The sequence below is a fragment of the Anas acuta genome, chromosome 3 (genome assembly GCF_963932015.1).
Source record: "Anas acuta chromosome 3, bAnaAcu1.1, whole genome shotgun sequence".
Taxonomy (NCBI): domain Eukaryota; kingdom Metazoa; phylum Chordata; class Aves; order Anseriformes; family Anatidae; genus Anas; species Anas acuta.
In genome coordinates this window covers 23143955-23161815 of record NC_088981.1, presented here as the reverse complement: position 1 = coordinate 23161815, position 17861 = coordinate 23143955, and the positions used below count along the sequence as shown (strand labels likewise).

Genomic DNA, 17861 nt, shown 5'->3' with positions numbered 1-17861 from the left:
ATGATGTCTTAAAATATTATCTACTGAGATCTCAAGTTTTTGCAACTCCTGCAAAGTTCATGGAAACTGCAGCTGCTCAGCATCGCTCAGGGTTAGATATTTAATTTCTTGTTCTTTACATTAATGCTTGTGTTCAATCTAAATCAGGCGTCATATTCCTATTTGCAAGTGTTTTTTTCTGTCCGGGATAAGGAATTCAGATAAGAGTATTAAATTCATTAAAATAGTTGTATGTCACCATGACACACTGCTGGCAGGTAAAATAGGCTGGTCTTTCTAGCTAAAAGTAACTTTTTATAAAAATCTCTGCATTATCATGTTAAATTATGGATGTGATGGGAAACTGTAGGACGTACTCTGTTCTCAGTTATTTTTTTATATGGGTAACAGCTTAATAAAGAAGAAAATTTGGTGCTGAGATGATAATCCTCTTCTTGGACCGGGAGCAACATAAAGTCAATGCAGTTATGCAGGTCTAAAAGAGTGTTAATGAGGAGTCAGTTATAAGGCAATTATTACTGCCAGGAATGCTTAATGCTTTAAGAAGGAGATAGAGGCACTTCTTTCAAAATAGCTTCAACCCATCCCTCAGTGAAGTTAAGGGGAAAGCATGAGCACAGTGATTATACATTCCATTCTTGTGTGTCTATGTTCTAAAACAGCTTGGGATTTGCACTGCTGCAAACTTTAGTTAAGCGGGGTTATTTTATGAAAGGGTTATTTTATTTATGTGCGTAAGGATGCAGATACATCTTGAGGACAGGAAGCTGAGCAGTCGTCGACATCTCACTAGGTTCTGAACCTCAGTACCCCTGAGACACGAGTCTGCAGTCAGAAGTAGTTCACGCTCCTGGATGGGTTACAACATGCCAAACCGAGCCACGGTTTCTTCACTCCACAGCTCTTGAAGGAACACAAAACATACTGCTGCTTTCGATGGGTTTTACATGTTAAACAACTTGGTTAATGGTTTTGCCAGGCTGAACCAGGTATGATTAATTACATCAGTGCTAATTTCCTGCTTCTTTTGCACTCTTATCAAGTGATTCAGACTCATCCTGTCCTAAATGAGTAATTAAATATTAGTGTAGCTGAGCTGAAGCTGTTAAAGTGTGGTTCATGATGCTTAAGGCTGCATGTGGACAGAAGGATTCTGGGGCTCTGTCCAGTTCATGAATCTATGTGCCCATCCCAGCCAAGTCACAACTTCAAGTCAGGGTGAAACCTAAGTGTCTGTTAATCTCCTTCCTTTTCCCCAGTGCCCTTGCTCATATGAAAGGAAACACTCCAAAAACATCCCTGGGTTGTGGGTAACCTGAAGCCTTGGGCACACCGTCATCCACACTTGCCATACCTTCCCCAAGGCATCATTGTTTTCTAGCTTGCTTTAACCACTTGAAAAAAGATACCTGTGATTTAATATGTTCTAATCTTACTGTATCACAGGGTGTTTATGTATGCACATGTCAATAGCCATTGCACTAGCCAGAGGGCTGTCCCTGCACATGGCCATGTTGCCAGCCTGGCCTTAATAGCAACTGCTGTTTCATTTTTGGATACTGTTCTGGCACCATTCTTGCCAAACTCTTTGCTTTTGGTGGCTAGAAATATGTGTCCCTTTCTGTTAACTGGCCGGTTTACTGCCTTCAGCCTTCAGCATGTATTCAAATCATGTGTTGTCATGCAGGAGATGTATATTGGAAAGCTGACTCTGTGTTGTCATGAGAGCAAAATAGCAGTCCTTTTCCTTCAGGGAAAAAAGGAGCACATCTCTTAGCCAGCTCCTGAACCAGTATTTCAATCACTTTGGAAGCAAACAGACACTTAGCATTAACTACTCATAAATTTCCAATCATCACTACATGAAGTTTCCGTGCATGCTTAGCACTGGGTTAGATCATCAGTTGGCACGAACTGGAGGTGCATTGATTTCTTGCATTAATCTTTAAATAGGAAAGCTCTCTACTTGATAGGCATGACTTGAAGCTGGTTTACCTGTGATGCTCCTGCTGTCACGGCTGACATAAGTGAATAGCACAAACCACGGGGAGTATATATACGCTTATAGTGGTACCTTCCAAGGTCCTCTGGATCTGCGTAACTGCATCTGTGGCAAAAGGGCTGTTGGTACTTTTAATTCTTTGATTTCTAACACTAAGCTACGTGTCTCAGCCCATCAGATGGAAATGACCTCTTTCTTCCTAGTCTGCTGCAATGCTACAGCTTGGACGTTCCAGGCAGGCCTTCCTGCTGAAATGGGAGCAATACTCTTCCCAATCCCTAAGTTCTGTTCCGAGGGCAGCAACATGCAGCTGGTGGGCAACAGTAACATCCTCTGCTGTTTGTAAGGTACACTCAAGCCTATCCCTAATGTTTTGTATCCTCATTCAAGTGGACTCATGATTTAGCTGTGTCAGTAAAAGAGATTGGTAGGCCCAGCCACTTCACGTTGCCTTTCCCCAGGAATTAATGCCCTTTCATGATCTGTTTGCAGAGATGCTTTTAGAGTTCCCCTTAACCCACTTCAATCAATCTGGGTTAGCAAAACCCTCCTGCTTAATCCATATAAGCTACGCCTGGCTCAGGTGGACCAAAAGTAGGTTAGGGGGTGCCCACATGAGCCATTCTGCAGTCAGATCTGAAGAGGTGGTAATTTCCACAAAAAGAAGTAGGACGGGCGGAGCAGGGGAAGTGGATCTGAATCAGCAATTCCTTCCCTCCCCTCAGCTGCAGGCAGAAAGAGGATGCCAGCTGGGGCCCCGAGCTCCACACGTGGCACTGCTGGGCAGCTCAGCTGACAGCACAACTTCTGAAGCCGCAGTAGTGCAGCTGCTTTCCCATACACCCATTCTCATCATCACAGCATTGAGAAAAGCTTTGTGTGGACCAGCTGTTGCCTAGAGTGCACAGCATACCAAGGCCTTTGCAGACTCCTCACATACTTCCACTGGGATGTTTGTGCAAGGTCAAGAGTTGATGCAGGTAGAATTCAAAAGCAGGTTTGAAAAGTAAGTGTCAAAATGCTTGGCGTTGGCATTGCTAATTCCTGAAACAACTGCAGGCACACACATTGGTCCTCTGGTGCCTTCTGTATGGCAGTTTTCTATAAAATATATCTGACACGGAGCTTGTGTGGCTGTCGGGCTTGCAAACCCACATAGGGCATACATAAAAGCTCGGATATGTGCTGGGAAGTGCTTCCTTACTTCCCGCATGTGGTGTTGCTGTTATGATCCCTGTCAAGGAGGTAGCAAGTATTTGCCTGGCCATTTGGTTGGCTTTAGCCTGCAGAGAAATTTTACCCTCAAAACTGTAAGTTTAGCATTTTTATAAGATTTGGAATATTTTAAAAATATCAAAGGAGATCTAGGTAGTGTGTAGGAGTGGGGACAGGGAGAATAACTCGTATAAATGGCATGCCAGGGGTGTGACTTTATACTGAAGGGCTAATGAGATTTGAGATGTCCTAACAACTGCATTCTTGCTGAAGTGTTTTTTTGCTCTACATTAGCAACTTTTACTGTTCTCTTCATTATTATTAATTATTATTATTATTATTATTATTACATGAATGAAATAAGTCAAATGTTCAAATGATCTTGCTGCTTTAGAAACAAATGACAAAGTTCCCGTTTCTTTCAAGAGGACCAGAAAAACCTATGCAAAAGGTTGTGAATGTATGAGGAAATATTTACCACTGTCTCTGGTTTAGGGCATGGAGGAGAGGATGAAGGGCCTTTGGGAAATTCGCAGTCTGATGTTGACAGTCCTTCCTTGTCTCCCTGCCTGTTACCTACTTCTGGGTGGGAAAGAAAGGGGCTGGGAATGGTAGCTGCTTGTTTTCTGAGGAATCTGTACTCTACAAGGCCACAGCCAATCTGTTTCCCCTTTATGCAGCAGGAAGAGATGAGGCAAAGCAGTGTGTGCTCATACATATTTCAAATCCTTTATTTTTTTCTTAGGGTTATTTTCACTTTTCTTTTAAAATAGGGCAAATCTTGGTGCCCTAAAGCTAACTCCTCTTCTATATAGTTTACTCTTGTTGATTTAAAAAACAGGAATCCTGAGGAAGATTTGTCAGCGTAGCATTTGCTATGCAAAATTTACATGCAGCTGCTTTGAACTGAATTCCTGGCAGAAGTGAAAGGATTTTGAGGCTTCCAAATCTTAGCTGACTGCTGTTTTGTGCAGACAGAAATCCATCTGATACGTCCTTCTCTAAAGATCCTTCCTAGCCAGTAAGTGCTGTACAATCCTTCTCCAGCCTGACTGAGACACATTATTGGTGTATGGGAGAGGATGGGTCTGGACCAAGAAGTTAATTAGCTGTGCCTGGGAATGCCAGCTACTAAAGTAACTGGTTATTTTTTGAAGGGGGAGGAAAACTCTTATTTTCAGAGTCGAAAGCAGCAAAAACATGAAAATGTGTGCAAATATTGGTGCTTATTTCTCTTCTGTTGGTCAGCACTCTTCCTCACATGTGGGGCAGCACTTTTCCTCAACATGTGGGGCACATTTTCCAGCAGTTCTGCTTTGGTGTCTGGAGTTGTAAGTTGTATCTAGTCCTACCTGAGGAGCATTTGAAGGCTACTTGCAAATCAGGTGTTGGTAACGTCTCACTAGTTTCACAGTAGCTGAGAAGCCGTTGACACTGATAGTTTTTTTTGGTAATGAAACCATGATCTAATCCAGGACCAGCGGTAAACAAGTGGTTTGCTGTTTAGACATGTAGGGTAACTAATGCAATTAAGGTAATGCAGTCCTCTTACAGGTGAAGACTTTCCTGTGTTGACACAGCAGCCTCCTCACTCTTTGGCAGCGATGCTAACTTCAGTGTGTGGAAGCTCTTCTCCTTAGGAGCAGGATCAATTCAATGCCCCATAAATCTTATTATGTATTCCGTTCGTTCCTCAGAGAAGTATCATGAGGGTTAATTATTTCTCTGCTCTGACTCAGACAGTGATTTCGTGCCAGAGGATTCTGGCAGTAAGTATAATCCTAGTGATACCCTCAGTGAGGAAACCATTGTTAACGATGTTGATGAGGAAGCGCTAATGGAAGCTGAACCAGAGCCTGATATAGAAATTGAGAGACCTAAGGCAAACAAAGGAAAGAGGTTGGAAACCTTGCTGTTTGCTGCCTTCTGCAGTAGATCTTAAGAAAAATAACTCTTTGTCTTCTTTCCCCTTCCCCCAAGCCCAAACACAGACTGCAGAATGCCTCTCCTGAGGCTGAGCTGTGCTAGAGGGAGGGAGGAGATGTGCTGCTTAAGTGCTGGTGCTGAGCATCATTCCCTCGGGAAGCCATGCAGTGAGGAGCAGTTTTCAAATACAGCGAGTGTCTCTTCAGCAAAGCTGGGCTGCCAGATGGAGGCTGAGGCCCCTGTTCTGCCCATGTTCCACCAAGGCATCGCTCCAGAGCCAGTTGGCATGGAGAATTATAAGCACATTGGCCATGTTACTCTGTTTAGGACCAGTGCTCTGGTGGTAGATGTCGCATGAATAAAATATATTTTCAGCTCTGTTCTTCTCTTACCAGTATTTTACAAACTCATGATGAGAGACCAGTGACATCTACCTGTCGTACAGCTGTTCTGTGAGGTGCAGAAAGGCTCCCTGTGCAAGTACACAGAGGTAAGCACAACCTAGTCTGTAAAAAATTTATTTCCCTTGTCCCAAAGAGATTATTTTCTTCTCCTACTCCCATGTGGTTTCTAAGGCCCAGTTTAAACGCATACAATGACATAAGATACATAACTATTTTCCATACATGGCACTGGTTGTTCAGCAGGAAGCATTCGTTGCTTTAAGACAATACTGAAAGGGATTCTGTTCTGCACTCCAAAAGAGAAGCAGACAGGATTATCTTGTGTCACATCCTTCTTCTATTAGTCAAATGGTGAGATCAGACATCTGAGTTGTTTCAGCCTATGACCTTACCCCATGCTTCCTGACAGATCTCACAGCTTTTCTTTTGTCTCTAGTATATATGCAGGATCCTCCAATCCATGTAAAAACCTGCATTCTTTCTTGATCTTTTTTCCTAGTATCTTGGACCTCTGGGAGATCACAACCTTGCCTTGATTTCTGTGTGGCTGCACTGCCTTAGTTTGGATCCCTCCACTAAAGGTGCTTAAAGGTATTCATGGCATTCTCCAATGTTTCTTGCTGCTATTCAACTATACAGTGTTCTTTTAACTTGCATTCTTCCTGTATGACTCCAGAAGCAGAACAGCAGTCTCTAATGTGACACTGACACTATGGCCCTTTATAGCAACCAGCGGTTTATGCATTCGTCATTCAACTCACAATCAGCTTTGTTATCTCTGTCATCTTACCGTTGCTCTTTCATTCTCTAACATGCTTAATTTTCTTTAGGCTCAGCAGCTGCTCCCAGAATTTTCACCAAAAACAGTTTTCAGATTCTCCCTCATGTTCTCAAGGAATGTCAGTAGCTCTTTTTTTTTTTTTTTTTTTTTTTTTGGTCTCCTGTTTCATGGTATAATATAGTTTTCCTCCTAATTTCCTTTCCTTTCTAATTGCTTCTGCATTTTCCCTTAACAGTCTGTGATCTCCAGCAGCATGCGTTATGCCCCATGAAATCTGGACACTGTGACTTTATTATTTCAAGCATCCTTGTAAGCCATACCCAGCAGTTGTAGCCTTTCTTTATGTGATTGCATTCAGAAACATTCTCTTGTGTTAGCTGACTGACATGTATCCCCAGCAGTTCTCAGCCTTCTCTGTTTTTTATCATTATCCTGAGGCCCAACACTTGCATTTTGTAGTGTTGTGAGGCTTTCTTAGACAGCTCTGTCATGGTGACATCTCATCTGTTTTTCTGTATTACCATGAGACCTTTCTTGACGCAGATATCTTGTTCAACTTCCCTGATGTCCCACAGCACTACACAGCTTTTTTCTACAACCTCAGCAACTTTTGTGGTTCTCTGATATCCCCTGACTGTTATCTGTCTCTCTTTGATCTTCCTAGCTGAATCACAACACCCTCTTACCATCACTCACCATATCACCTGTGATCTTCACAGGCACTTCTGTCTCATTAATGGCTATTTCCACAGTTTTCAAAAGTTCGACTCAAAACATTTTCACTAATCTAAGAACGTAAACAATCATGCAGCCAAAAAGGACTTCATTATAAAGTAGCAGTTCAAGCATTCACTTTGTTTCTTGGACAACATTTTTTTTAAGAAAATACATATCTGTCTCAGTGAATTTTGAGAATAGAACATTGTCACAGCATTTGCAGAAGTGTATATCAGCAGTCTGAGCCTCTTCAATAAGTGACTAAGCAAGGTGTCAAAGGTTTTATATCATGATTAGCTTGCCCAGGGTGTAAATACCCTGCAGAGATGAAGACTGGCAACGCTGTTGAAAATTTGATCTGTAATAGCAGTGCCTTTTTTTCTCTTTAATAAGGTGGATATTGCTGCTCAATGCAAATCAACCTAGTCATGTTTGTAAAGTACTTGAAGTATTTGGGTGACTGGTACTATAGAAATTTAGACTGTTGCTATTCTTATACATGCATATTCTTAGACATCTTTACCCATAAAAACTAATAAGACAATCTTGAGTTTGCTATAGTTTGGCAATTTTTACTTGCCTGCTAGTTGGCCTCAAAACCTGTTTGAGGTTCAAAGTTTTAAAATGGAAAAAAGAAACATTTTGAACTTTATGAAGCCGTGGAGTTGGCTTCATTCTGATATCACTCCTTTTGAAAATAGATGAGCAAGAAATAACGCTAATTACATTTCTTATTAGATATTCAAGTAGCAGCAGCATCATCACCAGACTCATCTCTGTTGGTATTGTGTAAGCTAACTGTATCCATTTTACACGGATATCATTACAGAGTGAATATTCCTTCATAAAAATTCCAACTCTTGGCCATGTTTCTATACTTCAAATCTCTCCCAGTGCTTGGATTCCAGTAGGAATCCTAAAATAAGTTTAAGTAAGTTTGTACCTGTAGCTTGTCATGTGCAAACATGCACACTTGTTCCTGGTTTCTACTAATAAGGATTATAAAAAATGATACAGTGGTGCGTTAGTTTTATTTAGTTCCTGAGTCAACCATGCTTTTAGTTATTCCCAATATTAGACAGCATGTTTAACTGTGTAAGGGCTGCATTACTTTATTTCCTTTACTGCTTAAATTCTAAGGCAGTCAACAGTACTTCAAATATGGATTTATTACTACTTACATAACCACTGAACTGCAGGGAAGGGAGGATGAAAATGTTACTGAGTGCTGGGGTCAATTTCTCTTCACATGAAAGCACTGTTTAGCAGAAGAGGAAGAAACTGAACGTGGTGCCAGCTATTTTTGCACTAGCCAAGTCCTGTAATCAGAACTGCATGGGGACTGTGCTAACTTAACTCTGCAGTAGGGTAAGGTTAGCTTTAGCTTATATATATATGCTTCCACAGGCCCCTGGTCCATCCCTTCCTTTCCCTTCCAGTTCCCCTCCTCAGCCTCTTCTTGGGCAAGTGTAGAAGCAATCTCAGCCAGGCGGACATCCTCAGGTGAGGTCTGTGATGGTCACTGTGTGACTATTCTGCCGAACCTAATTCAGCGATGGATCCAAATTCAATCAAGGCATAGCTGGATATAGATCAGATTTTTATTTATCTATCTATTTATTTAAAAACTGAACTGGATCTGGCATCTTTTCAAACATGGAAGTTTTCAGAGGAAAAGAAAAACAATATATATTGAATATAGATGATATTACTTTTGCATCAGGTAGATGTTTGGGTTTTATTTTCATTTCTTCCCAGTAGGAATTTCACTGGAGTGAAGGATTCCCCTGTGAGTGCTGGGAGGACTTGACTGGCTTCTTTCCAGATACAGGCTGTCATTTTAGTGTGGAGGCTGGAAAATAACCACGGAATAACTTAGGTTCAAACGGTCCTCCAGAGGTAATTTGGTTCAAATTCTGTTCCATCCAGCACTAATTAGATCAGACGGCTCTCTGATAATGCTTCTCAGGTAGATGGCCCATGGAGAAAATAAAGTCTTCATTTGAATTAGAAAAACATTTCTTAAACTTCTCATAAGCATAAGCCTCTCCTGAATCATTTGTCTCCTCAAGAATTTCCTGAGCACAGCACTTCTTCCCAGACTAGGGAACAACTAACCACCTCTAACTGATAGCAACAGCTCAAATTCTTCTGAGGGGAGGGAGTTAGAACTGATTATAATTTACTTGCTTGAAGTGCGAATATCCATTTCTCCGCCTTGGAAGAACTGCACTGCAGTGAGCAGCTAGATAAGCTTGCATAAGTACTTGCAGCCAGTTCTCACGACCATGTCCTGGAGGAAATGAGCGTCACCTAGTAAGCAGAATATTTGGCTTTCCCTATCTTGCTTTGATACTACATTTCTTCTTTCTGTGATTTACCTAAATTTATGGTTCATACTTCTTAATTAAGAAATATTTTTTTTCTCTCTCTCTCAAATGTAACTCTTTTTGGATCTTCTTTCATTGGAAAGTATACTCTGAGCTGTCTTTGATCTAGCACTGGGTAGTTGTCAGAAGCAGAGAACTGCTCTTTAAAGCAGGTTGAACATAGGCATTGCAAAATTAAGGCTTTTATTCATCTTGTTTTGTAGTTTGCCACATGGCTGATGTAATGGCATTACCTCTAGCAATGCTTGTTCTGCCTTTAGCCTCTGTACTGATACTGCTAACAATAAGTGAGAAATCTGTTTTTGTCAGCATCGTGTGACAACCAGCTCAAGTGATACGAGCCGCTGAACATATCTATGCTAGGCTCAGAATAATAATTTAAAGCAGGAAGTCTCCACATTCAAATAGCAGGAACATGTTAATCTGGACTAAATTTTTGTCCTTCAGCTTCAACTTTGTATGACATCTGTCCACTCTAAATAGCATTCAAATGAAGAAGAAGGGAAGATGTCCCTCATAACTGTACTTTCAGTCACCCTTTGAAAGGCGTTGGTTCACCCATAATGTGCAGCCTCTCTGAAATACGCATATCGTCTGTTCTCAGCATCCACAGTATTATGAAGCAGTTGGGAAAAGAAAGTGAAGAATAACTTCTCCAAATGCAGCTAGAGGGGAGGGAGAAGTATTAGAGAGACCTGGATATAATTACCTGAGCTGGAGCTCAGCCAGGAAAGTGCTGATCTAAAGAACAGGGAAGTCCTGACTCTGCACGAGGGATCCAGACAAATCTAAAAAAAAAGAAAAATGCAATAACAGAAGTGGGATTTGAGCATCTGGGAAAATGTTTGAGAGAGTGAACGAATACGAACTAAGGCCTCTAGGGAGTGTGGTAGGAAACAAATGGAGCAAGATCAAGAACAGAGGAATATAATGGTAACATACATGGCATTGGCTGTCTTATAATCAGTCAGTCCTACCTGGTAAAACTATCAGCATCCTGTACATGATCTAAGAGAACTAAAGGCTTGGAGTTCGTTTAACCCTCTAGCCAAGCCGAACTACATGAACACAGATGAAAGTAAGGCAAGTTATCTCTGTTGTTCTCTTAAATAGCAATGAATAAGAACTGAGTCAGACATGATAAATATGGTAAGTTTTTAACACAGCACCAGGTTAATTAGCCATCATTAAAGGAAAGCTTGTGCAGGAAGAAGGATTTCTCTCTGCTGGGCTGTTCCCTGACTAAGGAGACCCGGTCTCAGACTGAAAGGATTTTACCCTTAATTCCACAGCCCTTAAAGGGTATTTATAGGGAAAGTGGTTCAGAGGACAAATGTTAAAGAAAAACAGGGGGAAGAAAAGGAGGGGGATGGATGAACTTGAGGAAATCCAAGCAGGGTAGCGTAAGGGATTTGAAGCTATGCATACTTCTCACTGGCAGTTTTATTTTGTTTTATTTTGTTTGCTTGATTTTGTTTGTTTGTTTTTGTTTTGTTTATTTTTTACTTTCTCTGATTTTTTTTTTCTCAGCTCATTTGTTTTATGCCAAGAGGCTTATTTGTCTTTCCTGGCTTATTTGTCGTGCATCTGGATTTAAATATCCTGATAAATCAGTTCCTCCGAAGACTGCAATCTAAAAATTAAAGTTGGGATGGATTTTGACCTAATTTAAACAGTTATACATCTGATGAAGTAAAGCTTCGCCATTGTCTTCTACTGAATATAGTATTTTTGAGAATTGGTAGTTCTTTCATTATTTTTATCTGTTTGAATGTATTTTTTAACTTAATATTTTTTGCTTCCTTAGTATCACGTGTGCTTACTGTGCTTTAGAAGACAAATGTAAGCCAGGGTCACAGTGCAAGTTCAGACTCCACTCAGACCACAATGCTGCATTTCTCAGCACCTTGCAGGATTTGGCATTTCATTATTATTATTATTTTTTTTAATTTATTTAATTATTGAACACAGAATGAGAACAGATTCATCTTGGTCACTATTCTAATATAACTGGCTTGGAATCTGAAAAATACATTTTGAAGACAGCTTTGCTTCTGATCTTAGGAAGAACACTGATGGGAATTAGTTAGGCACTGCTACTTGAAAAAAAAAGAGAGATAGATAATTAGAATCCAAGTTTTAATCATGCTGCCTTTGAAAGCAAAACAAAATCAGTAACAATCTGAAATCAAGTCCCTTGCTACTTTTCGCTTTAGTAAGAGGATGCTCAATTCTTACAAATGCCAAGAGCGTTTCTCAGAACTGAGAGAAGAGCTCCACTGAATTTTACTGCAGCAGCTACAGAAGTTGCTGCGCTGGGCTGCCCGCTCTGCTGCTCTGCTGGAGGTGACCACCATCCAAGCAATGCTGGCAGAAAAGACCTCAATTACGCCTCAGTTTCTTCACGAAAAGCCAGCTTGTCTACTTAAATTCACCTCAGTGGGATTTCACCTGCGTGTCACTAGCTGCAGTGCTGCCTGGCATGGTTTGCATTGTGAGCTGATATCAGCTAATGCAGTGCAGTATCTTCTGTGGAGTGGCTTACTGATTTCAGATGAGCTCCTAGTGACAATCAGAACTGCTTTGCAACTAATTGGGTGCAGTGGTTTCATACTGATGGCTAGCTAAGCTCCACCACACTGTTCTCTCACCCCCCCTCCTCCAAAGAACGGGGGAAGAAAATAGGAGGAAAAAAGGCTCATAGGTTGATGCAAGGCATAGTTTATCATAGAATCATGTCATAGAGTTACTTGGGTTGAAGGGGACCTTGAAGATCACCTTGTTCCAATCCCCTGCCACGTGCAGGGATGCCACCCACTAGATCAGGTTGCCCAGGGCCCCAACAACCTGGCCTTGAACACTTCCAGGGATGGGACATTAAATTTAATTAAAGGGAAAAAACAACAATAGCAAACAAAGAACAACACTCCCCCTGCCAAACAACAACAACAACCAAAAAATAATAATAACAAACAAATAAATAAATAATTATATAAAACAAGCAAAGACTGTGGAAGCAATGGCAGGAAATTATTCTTCCTATCAGCGAGTGATGTTCAGCTGCATTTTGGGGAGCATGGTCCCAATACACAGAGAGGTTGCTTGGGAGGACAGGCAGTATGATGAGAGACCCCTTCTTCTTCTTCCTCAGCTTTCATCATTTAATGTGATGCCATATGGCACAGAATATCCCTTTGGTGAGTTTAGGTCAGCGGCCCTGGCAATGTCCCTTCCCTGCACACCTCTTGCCCACCCCCAGCCTTCTGGCTTTAGGGAGGGTGTTGGAGAGACAGCCTTGATGCTGTGCCAGCACTGCTCAGCAATAGACAAAACATTGGTGGGATATCAATGCTGTCCTAGCGACAAGTGCAGAGCACAGCACTGTGTGGGTGATGTGGGGAAAGTTAACTCCATCCCAGCCAGCCCCAGCACGCAGCGCAGTAAGAGCAGGAGGGACAGAGGCTGAGCAACCAGTGGACACTCGCTTATAAAATCACTACTGAAATGGCAACGAATTACTCAAGCGGGATGAATAATGGGAGAAAAAGAGTTGTGCTTTTATGGTCAGATGTACAAGGCCCAAGTGCCACATCGGTGGTGCTTAGGTCTTTTCTTATCTCTGAAGATATGAGAATTGTACTTGGCCTCAACTCAATCTACCACCTGCCACTAGAGCATGAAGCTATCATCAGCTTTACACATCTGGAGTTCAACACTGAGCTCCAGGCATGACAGCTCTACCTAACTGATGTTGCTTCTTGTCCTTTACTACAGCTGGAGGCCCAGTGCTTAGACATCTATTTTCTCAATATGTTATTCACCTTCCCTCTGACTACAAGCAAAATACATTTGCCCAGCAAACTGCTTGCAATTGCTCTGGGATCTGCTGAGCTCCTGCCTTTCTGGTATGCTGTTGAAAATCAAATTATATAGGTTTAGCAACATAACTATAATTAGGGTCAATGGAAAACTGCGGGTAGGGTAATACTGTGGATTCTGCAATTTTTGCCATGTTGCTCCATAACAGGGCAAAACCCATTAATTTTATTGCTCCACAGTGCATTAACACTGTCAATAAAACATCCCCTGCTTCCTGCAGTGGAACTGGCCTTTCAGTGAGCACATTGCCAAGGCTGGCCTCAATTTACAGTAATCCGCAAGTGGGGCCCAACTGCGCTCCTCCTGAAGTCAGTGGCAGAGCTCCTATTCGCTTCAGCAGTAGCTGCCTGGGCAGGCCTAGGCACAGAAAATCAGGATGGGTAAAGGAGATGATAGAGCAGAGCTGACGAGAAAAGAAGGCAGTTTATCGTGTTTCATTATAATCTCTGCAGTTATCACCTGATCTCATACTGATATTACCAGGAGGTTTATTCACAGATTAAAATTATGTTGTAACTAAAATTTAATCTGTATTTATTTTCTTTTTCTCCATCACACAAAGAAAATCTGTCCTCTAGGCTACTGCTACTTCTGGGCTCTTGAGTTCCTCCTCTTCCTCCTTCAGTTTTCCTCATGAGCCCATACACATCTTTCATCCATTTCCACTTCTTGCTTCTTGGAGTTCTTCATTCTCTACCCGTCTACTGTTCCAACTCCCAAAATAATTAGATGTCAACTGGCTAATTGCTGACTGTATTGTACCATTGCTGGCCCTTTCAGGCAGGAGAATACAACTCTTGTGATCATTCTTTCAGGATGTCAGCAAACTTGGGTAGATGTCATAAGACTGATGTCATAGCTGGAAGGCTGCCCAGAATCAGGTTAAAATTAAAAAAAAATCAAGTTTGAGCTCTTGTGACTGTAGAGGTGGTCTGAATACGTAATACAGGTTCAAATAATTACAAAGATAATGCAAGATCCAGGCTTCATGCCTTGTGACACAAGAGGGAAATAAAAATGGAAATGGAAAAGGAAAAAAAAAAAAAGTGAGCTAATTGTGGGAAAGAAGTACAGAAACTGAGGTGGAAAGGAAAACAGGGATGGAGAAGGGGGAGAAATATAGAATGCTCCCATTCCTATGGAAAAAGGGTAAGGGTGAACTTAAACTAAATAAAAGAAATAAAATCCTAAGTAGTGAAGAAAAAACAAAGAAGGGTGACTAGTATGATAAGCCGGGGATTGTGGCTGAATTTAATTCTGGCACTGCAGAGAAAAGTTCCAGCTATTGAATTACAGTCTAGATTCTTTAGATTGCAGAGTTGTAAGTGAATAGATTGGCTCTCTTATGTGCTTACACAACACCCACTGACTTAGGGGCTATGACCACATGAATGCTTACCAATGCTAAGAATAAAAGGTTGAAGTAATTCCTATGCACCAGATGAGCTGGAGGAACCTCTGCATGAGGTGGCAGAAATAAAGACTGTATTAAAATGCAAGAGGTCAAAACAGATGAGCAATGGCTGCAAGGTCAACATCAAATCTGTCATTAATAATAGTTGTATTTTATACATATATTAGGATATCATAGCTTTTTAAGGAAATTAAATTGATATCCTTTCACGTGTTACCAACATGTGTTTGTTTCATTAGATGGGTTGGAGTTCCAGATCCACAGACTGGAGCAGAGGTCCATGGAGGAGTCTGCGGCCCATGGAGAGCCCCCACAGGAGCAGGCCCCGGGCCGGAGCTGCAGCCCGTGGAGAAGAGCCCACGCAGGAGCAGGGGGTCTGGGGGGAGCTGCCCCCACCCGTGGGGGGCCCGTGCTGGAGCAGTTTACTCCTGGGGGATGGATGGATGGATGGACCCCGTGGGACAGAGCCGTGTGGGAGCAGTGCTTGAAAAGTAGCAGCCCACATAGGATCAGTTCGGGAAGGACGGCATCCCGTGGGAGGGACCCCATGTGGAGCAGGAGCAGAGGGACCATGAAGGAGCAGCAGAGATGAAGCGTCAGGGACTGACTGCAGCCCCCATTCCCCGTTCCTCTGCACCACATGGGAGGCAGAAGAGGGTGGACGGGAAGGAAAGTGTTTTTAGTTTGCTTTTAGTTTCTCACTGCTTTAGTCTGCTAGTGATAGGGAAATTAATTTCCCTATGCTGAGTCTGTTTTGCCCTTGACAATAATTGTTGAGTGACCTCCCTGTCCTTATCTCAACCTGTGAGCCCTTCTTTTTCTTTTCATCTTATTTTCTCCCCCTTTTCCTTTGAGGACAGGGAGTGAGAGACCAGCTGTGATGGGGTTTGGCTTCCCAGCAGGATAAAACCAGCACAGTGTTGGTTCTAGTTTCCCTTACTCCCTGGTACCTTGCCACAGGGATGCCCCCCATATTTTCCTACACAGTTCTTCATCACATAACACAAGTTTAATCTGAGCATGTCCATTCTTGACTGAACAAATGCAAAACAATTTTCAGAAGTTTCAGAAGGCTTGTTCTACAAACAGCAAAAGGTAACTCCTTGATATCAGCATTCATGATACCGTCTTCATTTTTTTAGCATACAGATATTCTAGGATTTAAAAATAATAATAATAAAAAAGGCTGTAAACTTTTTTAAGACAAAATAAAATGGTATGCTTTTCTCCTGACTGGGTTACTTTGGCTAGAGTTTTCCAAAAGTATTGAGGTGAGATAAATAACCCAAATGGTAAATTTCAGCCATCACAGTTGATACTTGCCAGTGTTCTAAGTAGCTGAAAGCAGCGACTTAAATGGAAAGCATAAAAACCTCAGCTACAGGAAGCCTCATGTTCACTATCCATAATATCACAACATACTTTATAAAAAAGCTGCATTTACTTTACAAATCCCAGACGAAGACTTCAGTTCACCTTAAACATGTTCACTTTCTCAGCCTTCTTGTGAGGGTGAAATTGCCATCAGGCATGCAGAGGCAGTGGCACGGAGGATTTGGAGAATGCATTCAGAGTCCCCCAGGAGAAATGAGGAGTACCAGGCCCTGCATTATCTTCAATGCAAGTCTTATGCTTAATACCATAATTCTCTCTTTGTGGTGCCAACTGATTTAATGAATTAGCAGTAACTGAAGTATAGTGTGTGCCTTACAGTTGTGCCAGGGAATGCAGTCATCCACCAGTGAGGTTGTCTTGTGATATACATTGCCCATACACACACAGTTCTTTTCCCAAACACTTTCATAATCCAGGATTCTTTTTACTGTTTTATCAGCTATGCTAACAATTAATTCACATACAACAGAGCCCAACCTATTTAAAGATCCTTAAACTTGCAGGATCATGGCTTAAAAGATTAAGTTAAAATTTAACTCATACCAGTTTTTGCTGAATTCACATCATCAACTTATTTATCATTTAACATGTGACTGTGGCTGTCTTTGATTTACATATAAACAGAAGACTTTTTTTTTTTTTCCTAGCTATCCTGATGTCCCGAGGCTATGCATGTGTACATAGACTGTATGTAAAGGAAAGGAGCTCTGTTTTCCAAGTGCAGAAAGGAAATGATTCTGACTTGAAGCATACGTCATCAGCATTGGCATCCCTTGCCCTTTGTTTCCAAACATGGTAAAGAGCAATAAAGCTGTTTGTGGGTTATAACATGACATCACGTAAGAAGACACAGTTCTAATCTTTTTTATGCATATATGTATATAACAATCTCAGTGTGGGCATCCAAAGAATTAAGGGTTATGAAATACCAGGCAACAGCAATGTATAAAAGGTAAATGACACATAGCAAAGGAATCTCCTTTCAAATCACATAGCACATGAAACCGTTCTGGTCTGTGACAAGTACACCACTAGATTTTTTCCATGTTTATCCAAAGTAGCTTAGTAAGCATATCATGCATTCCATTCACTGAGTCTGTGTACAAAAATACAGAGTATGATGACCCCAAGCAATGTCTGTAGTGCCAGTAAGCTTGTCAAAAAGGGGGACTGGCTGCAAACTGTTTATTTTAATTATTTTTTATAACAGAGGTGATAGAAATAGCTCCTATTCAAGTACAGCTATACAACTGTTATTTCAGTGCAGTTATGCCTGTGCAACTTTGTTATAAAAAGAGGTAAGAGCTATGCACATCACATGTTCTGTGAGCTAACGAGACTTCAGGAAAGGTTGTCAAGAATGGCACAAGGCAGATCTATTATTTTCAATTTAGAACCAATGCATTTATCTTTTCTGTTTGCTAAAAAGGGCAGTTTCAATTTTCCTTTTTTTTTTTTTTTTTTTTTTTTTCTGGTGACTGAAAGGAAAAAAAAAAAAGTAATGCAAGATTCAGGCTTCCTTCTGTCCCATATGTCTTAAGCGTACAAAGCTTTTTTTAGAGAATAGCTTTCTTTCAGGGCAAACTAGTTCTTACTAAAAATAATTCTTATGAGATCAGATAAAATGAGAGGCATGTTGCTGGCAGATACGGGTCCCTTATTTACGAAGAAATAAGGCTAACTCAGCCTAATCCAGGCCTATGATACAAGGAGGTTGCTGAAGAACCTTCCCTGTTGC

The 17861-nt window shown here is 41.3% G+C and overlaps 1 protein-coding gene and 1 long non-coding RNA gene across 7 annotated transcripts in view; one reads left to right on the top strand and one right to left on the bottom strand.

Annotated features, from left to right (window-relative positions):
* Nucleotides 1-7997: 7997 nt before the first annotated feature.
* Nucleotides 7998-11479, bottom strand: LOC137853595 (uncharacterized). The gene is made up of 3 exons (XR_011094588.1): nt 10413-11479; nt 10145-10223; nt 7998-8897 (listed from the first exon to the last, which is right to left on the bottom strand). It is a non-coding gene; the product is annotated as an uncharacterized lncRNA (long non-coding RNA).
* ENAH (ENAH actin regulator) overlaps nt 9215-17861 on the top strand; it is a 110999-nt gene continuing 102352 nt past the window's right edge. The window contains exons 1-2 of one of the 6 annotated variants that reach the window (XM_068676101.1): nt 9215-9361; nt 16771-16918. The gene's annotated coding sequence lies outside the window, so the exon portion shown is untranslated. The remainder of the gene's footprint in view (nt 9362-16770; nt 16919-17861) is intronic. The other 5 variants (XM_068676102.1, XM_068676109.1, XM_068676110.1 and 2 more) reach the window with 5 other exon arrangements.